This window comes from Haliotis asinina, chromosome 12, assembly GCF_037392515.1.
Source record: "Haliotis asinina isolate JCU_RB_2024 chromosome 12, JCU_Hal_asi_v2, whole genome shotgun sequence".
In the NCBI taxonomy this organism is placed as follows: Eukaryota; Metazoa; Mollusca; class Gastropoda; order Lepetellida; family Haliotidae; genus Haliotis; species Haliotis asinina.
The window spans coordinates 2,407,185-2,415,528 of NC_090291.1; the positions used below are offsets into that span (position 1 = coordinate 2,407,185).

An 8,344-nucleotide genomic window follows, 5' to 3' on the forward strand; every position below is an offset into this window, starting at 1 on the left:
TGTATGGGTAGAGGGAAGGATCTTTGAGGCATTGCACATATGATGCAGTTTACTTCAGAACCAGTAATATCTAATAATAGAAATGCAATCAAAGTGCATAGCATAACATTTATTCCGAAATATATATAATGTATATTCTAGTAAAGAATGAAAATGGATTGCCACATCGAGAATACACCAACTATTATTTCAGCTGATGTGTAATGTACACGAGTGAGTGTAGTTTTACGCCGCTTTGAGCAATATTCAAGCAACATCACAGAGACATCCGAAATGGATTTCATACATTGTACCCATGTGGGGAATCGAATCTGGGTCTTCGACCTGACGAGTGAACGCATTACCCACTAGGCTACCCCCACCGCCCCGCAATACAGAAGAGGAGTGAATACAGAGAATTGAAAATAAACTGACTGATTCAACGTCTGGGGTTGAATTTAAATATAGAGTCGGGATTGTGGGGAGGCGTTCCATCAAAGCAGAGATCACCCTTTCTATACTCGAGTTGCTATTAACCCAAAACCGCGGGTCACTTACCATGAAAGCAGACAATTACCACTATCACACCATCATGCTAGCTGGTGCCCCGTTGACCTAATCCACGAACGCCCATTTCACACTCTGTAAGTGTTGCTCAACCAATTAAAACAACCACAGGTAGATTCGGGAAGATCAGAACACTTGTTAAACACCGATTTCGAGCCATTTAAAACATTCATCGCCGTCCCCTTCAGGCGAAAATACAATGGGGCAACAATCCCGTTCTGACGTGATGTTACGCAGTCGACTGGTCATTGAAAGATCAAGAGTGACCGTCAAGTATTGTTGCTGTCAACAATATTATCTGTATAATTAACTCCTGGTCAGTTTACTTGATCCGTCGCTATTGCCCTGGGATGGGCTTGATCCGGACGACATCGCCTGGGGTCGGAGTCACCACTGTGTGTGTTCCCGCTGACTTCATGAGACAAAGCGTGATAATTTAGGTTTTGCTTATCCCCTTGAAAACAGTCTGTACACCCGAGCAGAGATGACCCCACGTTTTATAGACACACAAACCCAAATTTTACAATCGCGTCGGATGTCCAGAAATATTTTTTCGGCTACCGCTTTCCTAGAAATATATAATTGCATCCCTCACAGAGGTAGCCGAAACAGCCGGCCTCTATGCGATAACTGGAAATCCTAGCTAATGAAGACGTTTTCTCTCAATATGTTTTGTACCAAGAAGAAAATCAACGGTACCAGAATTTGCATGGAAACGTCACACTCATGAAATAAAGAATTAGTGTGTAGTGTTTGTACACATGCTTAAAAGTTTAACTGCCAAACACTGCTTTGTCGTATGTCAAATATGAAGTAATGGGACTCGCTCACCCACCTCTCGCAGCAACAACAGCAACGCCAGCAACTTCCAGCAACACAGTACAGTTCATGGTCAGATCACACATACAGAGGCATCACCGAGTCAGCTTTACACAATCTACAACAACGTGTTTCCCACTTCCTAAGACTTGAATTCAACTTCCACCTGACATGACCGAGAAACCCTGTGTTCCCCTAGTCAACAAGTTATGGAATTGAGACGAGTGAAACCTAAGAATGCGTAACAATTAGATTGTTGGAAATGGGCTGTGTGATGGTTTGTACTCATGCATTGTTACCCAAGGGTCCAATATTAGCGCCAAGCACGACTCAGGCCGTTCTGTTATTGATGCAACACACGCAAACTGACACCGGTGTGTGCTCAACACGACCCTGAACAAACTTCGGGAACATCAGGTCATGTCGCGCAAACACAACCGTGAGAAATGGCTGTCTTGTCCCATACGGTGGTAATAAAGGGAAAGGGAAGAAACGTTTGTTTGTTGTTTATTTTCTTGAAACCGGTAAAATGTGACTCAACAGACTATTTGTAATTATTACCGTTTTCATCATCTCGCTGACATGTTTGATTGCCTGGCAGTTTCAGAAGTGTCTCAAATACTTGGGACAATGCTCACATGCCAATAAAGGACGTTGGTTGTTTGAGCAAGATAATGGAGGTAACATGGAACAATAACGCGCTATGCCAAACTCAATAAATCCTGTAGTTGATATATAGTGGTACTGATGGTAGTGGCAAGATCCATGGGCTACTGCGTTAGCATCCACTCTAAACCAATATCTACTGATTACAATGATAAAACTGCACCAAGAGAGTCCTTCCGACTGCAAATATTTATCTGAGTTTTTTCTCTTTAATTCAAACGCTTTATTGGAATACGATGCTGGTCCAATATCTTCATCATCATTGCGTTTTTAATCTCAGTGACCTGCAACAGTCTTGGTGACGCAGTCTTGTCAATATAGTCAACATTTATTTATCAATATTCTCAACCCCGTTCCATTGTTGCTCAGATTCGAGACGAAGACGATTGGTTCTTCTTGAGCACCAACATCTAATTTCTTCAGTTCCTGGACTTTACTATTCAGCTATGTTTCCTGTCATTGATTACAACCCGGGACGAACGCGGCTCTCCATTGTCTTCACGAGGACAACAGAACGTGCGCGTGCTGCTGTCGATATTGACATTTTGGGGACAACTTGGAGGGCAATTACAACAACGTGTTGCCAGCGTCAGAGAAGGAAAGCTTCCTGGAAGAGTTTTTTTCTGAACTTGTAGATGTTGTAGATAGGCCGGTCACGTGCTAGCTGGAGATAACGGACAATGTCCAGTCAATGATTTGGTAGATTATAGAATTAGCATTTCTAGGATAAAGGCGTCGTGTTCCTCGCGGGAGGGCAAACAAGTGACAGCGAAGTAATTACCGTTATTTCTGAACCGTAACGGGATATTTCTGTCACCTGTAGTAAACCAGCTCATATTGATGTTTATATCTGTGATCATCACATCAAATTGCCGTCCCAGCAACCATTAGTGTCTGTCTACCTGTGACTGTTTATTGCAATCGACATCCATGCATGTCGGGGATAATGACACGTGCTGACACAACCGCCTCTTGTCAGATGGGTTTGGGCAATACAACGGGCGTATGTTATCTATAAACAATAATTTAAAGTTTAAACAACACGTGCAACATTTCTATCTCGCACGTGCATGTATAAAGTACGCAAGCAATATTTCTGACCTGCACACACTACATGTCTAGCTGACAGACGCGTTGTTGCTGTCACCATTATTTATGACGTGTTGGCACCAATAGTGACGCGATGACGTCTTTTGCTTGGCAGGCAATTCAACACCTCTCTGCAAGTTGATCTACAGACTCAGATTACTGGCTTCGGTCGGTAATTCATAGGCAATCATTTTCTATAGTATGTTTACAATAAGCTGGGAACTGATGACTTCCTTAACAAAAGCTACGCTTTACTCCCAATAACGTCATCGAACACCTCCACTGACATATTCCTCAAACAATCGGCAGGACTCTATGATCATGTTAATGACACCACGGACACCTGGTGGTTTAGCTAACATTTGAAAGGAGTCGGTCATAGTCATGTCATAACGCGGTATGTCACAAAGACGTGTTGTCTAACAAAGAGGCGATCGTGGGCCTACAAGAGAGGTGGGAACCTGGACGCAGGGCGTTGAATACATCTCAGTACATACCTCCTCTCGCAGTCATCGTCTTGTGTTGTGTGATACCCGGGTATGGGACACAGCTCATATACATCCGGCCTGCACCGTAATGACAGTGCCATTGCGTAGTTCTACCCGTGCTTAGTGGAAGGCTTTAGTTGTGGACGGTCGAGATTGTATCACCTGTAATTACTGGCTGTGAACTACCCGAAGTCAGACTCCGCGGAAGGAACGCCACAATGAGTTTTAAGTATGCCACGTTGACAAAAGGGTCGAATTCTGTCTCTTGAAAGCATTCGGAGCGTTTATTTCTTAAATGCTTTTGAGCAGTCTTTCGTTAACTGCAGATAATTGTTGAGTTCGACAAAGATATTCAGCTAAGTCAGTGTTGTCTCAGACAGAGCTTTATGAAGGAAGTTTCGAGTCTCGTTCAGGCCTCCCGTGTTGTATTTTATCATCACGGAGATACAGTCCATAGAGTACATTCATCCTCATCTTTTACGGTGCTGATGCAGCAGGGTGTCCAGGTACCGTACCCTCAAAACCCACGCTACCCCTCGCATCACCTGCACATTCCCCGACAAACCACATCCCAAGCACACAAGTGCTGAATGGCTTCCAGCATTATACTAGCATATTCTACTTTTCTTTCTGAAAACTCTCTGCTCTGTGGAATGTTATCACCTGCCCATGTCCTCCGTGCACCCAACAACCTACCCGACCAGATTCCCAGACGCTAAAAATGTCCTTATACCCCCAGGACGATCCACAAAGCCCCCGTAAAGTTACGACCAGTCGTAACCCTATAGACACACCAATGTCGTAGCGATACAAAGTCTTTGTGGGTCGGTATCCTGATCTTTAATCTTCATACCCTCCCGGTTCTAGACCCCCACTTTTATCTTTCTACAACGTCAGGATTCTACACCAAACTCCAAAAGCCCGTGCTATCAACGATTTATCCCTCATCATTTGCACCAACGCTCTACTCCCTCCGTACCCCACCCACACAAAACCCTTACCCTCACCCAAGAATACGCTACCCCTTATCCCTCAGACTGTACCCTGAACACCCTACCAACACAAAACCGTTGTCTATAAACACTCTATCCTCGAACTCTACATGTACCCTACCCACTCAAAATCCTTATCCATAAACACTCTACCCCTCAAACCTTAAATGTACCCCCCTCAAATTCCTTACCCTGACCACACTTAACCCAAAGCACTCAACCTACCATGCTAAATGCACAGATTGAACACCCTGCCCACTCAAAATCCCCACCCTCATCATCGTTAATGCACACAATGAAGACCCTATTCTGAGCATCCTTTCTCATCTGCACGCTTTCCCCATCAACGTCTTTATACCTATACATACGCTATACCTGTTATACCTATACATACGCTATACCTGTTATACCTATACATACGCTATACCTGTTATACATATACATACGCTATACCTGTTATACCTATACATACCCTATACCTGTTATACCTATATATATGCTATACCTGTTATACCTATAGATACGCTATACCTGTTATACATATACATACGCTATACCTGTTATACATATACATACGCTATACCTGTTATACCTATATATACGCTATACCTGTTATACATATACATACGCTATACCTGTTATACCTATACATACGCTATACCTGTTATACCTATACATACGCTATACCTGTTATACCTATACATACGCTATACCTGTTATACATATACATACGCTATACCTGTTATACCTATACATACGCTATACCTGTTATACCTATACATACGCTATACCTGTTATACCTATACATACGCTATACCTGTTATACCTATATATACGCTATACCTGTTATACCTATACATACGCTATACCTGTTATACCTATACATACGCTATACCTGTTATACCTATATATACGCTATACCTGTTATACCTATATATACGCTATACCTGTTATACCTATATATACGCTATACCTGTTATACCTATACATACGCTATACCTGTTATACCTATATATACGCTATACCTGTTATACCTATACATACGCTATACCTGTTATACCTATATATACGTTATACCTGTTATACCTATATGTATGTTATACCTGTTATACCTATATGTATGTTATACCTGTTGCACCTAATACCTTTACCCTCAACGTCCTTTACCATCATACCATGTTCCCATACCCTCTGTCGCCAATTCGATTGGAAATCCTATTTCCAATGTCTGTCCGATCAGATTACGTTACAAGTTCGGAAGAAGATAAGTATATGAGTAAAGATAAACGCTTTCAACACATCTCACCAGCCATAGAGTTTTTCGGAAACCTTTCTATAGTGTCCAACTGATACCCAAGAATGAACAAATGAGGGGTCACACAGTAGTCGAAGCTAGGGGAGGGGCGGGGCTTTCCCCCTGCCACGCTTGATTTCACCCAGGTATGTAAAAATCCACGAAGGAATGTTTTGTCCTGTTCATATACCATTTAGACACCTGGCACAGGTCAGACGGAAAATTCACTGACAAAACTACATCGTATATAATGACATTCAAATTTCTCAATCTATAATTATCAATCAACTGAGATTAAAATAAACGAAGCGAAGACGTGTGTTCGAGTCACACTAGTCTCTGGGAGAAGCCAAAACATGACTCAAGATAACAGCTACAAAAACGAACTGGGATACACAATGTATGTGTTCTCGTATTATTACAGATTACTTTGGCTCACAGTTTGTGCTGTAATATACATGCAGTTGTTACGAAGTATGTTTAATTGATTTACAAGCGTCGTGCCGTTTAAAATAGGTCAAAATGTATCATGTTTCGTAAATCCTAAAAATACGCCACGCCATTAAGACATTCGCGTCGGCACATCCCCATCTATGCCTGTTCATAAAGCCCCCAGGTCAGTATTGGGGGATATGTTCTCTTGGGACTAAATGAAAATACATGTATGTATGCTGGCTTCGAGGCAAAGAGAAGTAAACAAGACGCGTTAATCTGTTCTTATATGTTGCAGATATATCATATTACTCGTATTTGAAGCTACTTTTCCTATTTGATGTTTATGCAGAGTTCTTCTCCTACATGACGCCGGACAATATATTATCGAGTTTGAACCAGACAATCCTGTGACTGACACCATGAACACCCACGTACACACTTAGAATAAGATGGAATTGCAGTCACCGATCCGACAACCGGAAGTCTTTCGACAGGTATGGAAAGGTGAAGGTTACCTTTTCATATTGTGGGGAATGTGTCTGTGTGTAAATACCCTGACTGAAGAAAATATTATTCTACACAATCCTTTGTTGGTAATTTTATCGCTGATTAAAAAAATCATTTACTGATATTTATCGTCAGACAGAGTAGATGTTCAACAAAATCACACCGTAACCAGTGGTCGAACACGAGCACCTGCTATACATCCAGCAAGGTCATGATAGTAAGGTAATGGCAGATATTCAACTGGCATGCTAAATTATTTTTACAAGTATTGTATGTTGTTCCCCGTACATTCCCACAGGGATGACGACAACAACGACGGCGACAACGGCGACTATGATGATGATGATGACGATGATGATGATGAGGAGGAGGAGGAGGAGGAGGACGTGAATGTGCTTGATCAGTTAGCGATTTCATCAATGAAATGACTGTGTAGGAGCTGTCGTACTCCACATATCAAATACCACGTGCGAGGTGGCCATGTCTATAGTAATGTATACCTGTCTAATTAACAGAAACATGTCACCTGTCACAACCATAACCTGACGGAGCAGCTACAATATACATTATACTGCCAACACCAAACCACAGGTGAAAGAAACTGCACGTGATTTTAATCATTGAAAATATAAACAGAAAAAGTCCAAGTGTTTCAATCATTGTCAACGGGTGAGCTAGGACACAATGGGTCTTAAGTTCCGCCCACTTTCTCCAGTTGAACTGGAGCCCATAAATCCAATTTTATAACTCAATATGTTTCTCAACTGTCAAAAGTTCACACATACCTCCCAGCATATACACTCGGAGATAAGCCCATTGATGTGAGGACGAGCTATGTCTGACAGTCGCCGTATAGCACAGTATACCCACGTGCTTGGATCGCTTTGGTGTTGGATTTGTGAAGTCTAATGTATGGAATCTCACGTTAAGATAAGAACTCTACCTATAGTCATACAACTACGACAGTAATATGTAAACACAGGTCTACTAAATCCGTGCGAGGTGTACAGGTAGCATAAAGCGTGCGTATAGATCTGTGGACATAATTGACTGTATCTTACCTGGAGAAAGCAGATGCCATGTTGGTATTCGTGTTCCGTATGTTGTTGATAATTCCTGATTCTCTGTGTAGGTAGTCTGTACCTGTGCTGTCTACCTGTTGTCTCACCTGTGTGGACTTGCCGGCCACTCAGACCTCTCTCACCTGGATTACCTGTCAGGCAAGCGACGTTCCAGCCAACCCACCACAGTTCACAGATCCCCCTCGCGGGCCGTCCGTCACATGATCAGGAAGAGCGGTAGTAAAACAGTTAGCCCTAACACCCCACAGTCCGGGCTAAGGGTGGGCTACACAGACACTCAGCGTAACGCAGGTACCCACAGAAACAGCTAACACCAAACAACACAGTAGGGGATATTCACAACGCTTGTTGTGTACAAGCAACAATCAGTTCCGAAGATTACCCAGGAATGGCTGACGTATTTTTTTCAGAAGTCAGTTGGTCAGT

The 8,344-nt window shown here is 42.5% G+C and overlaps 1 protein-coding gene across 1 annotated transcript in view; it reads right to left on the minus strand.

Annotated features, from left to right (window-relative positions):
- LOC137258526 (uncharacterized) overlaps positions 1 to 8,038 on the minus strand; it is a 72,984-nt gene extending 64,946 nt beyond the window's left edge. The window contains exon 1 of the mRNA XM_067796231.1: positions 7,898 to 8,038. The gene's annotated coding sequence lies outside the window, so the exon portion shown is untranslated. The remainder of the gene's footprint in view (positions 1 to 7,897) is intronic.
- Positions 8,039 to 8,344: the final 306 nt, after the last annotated feature.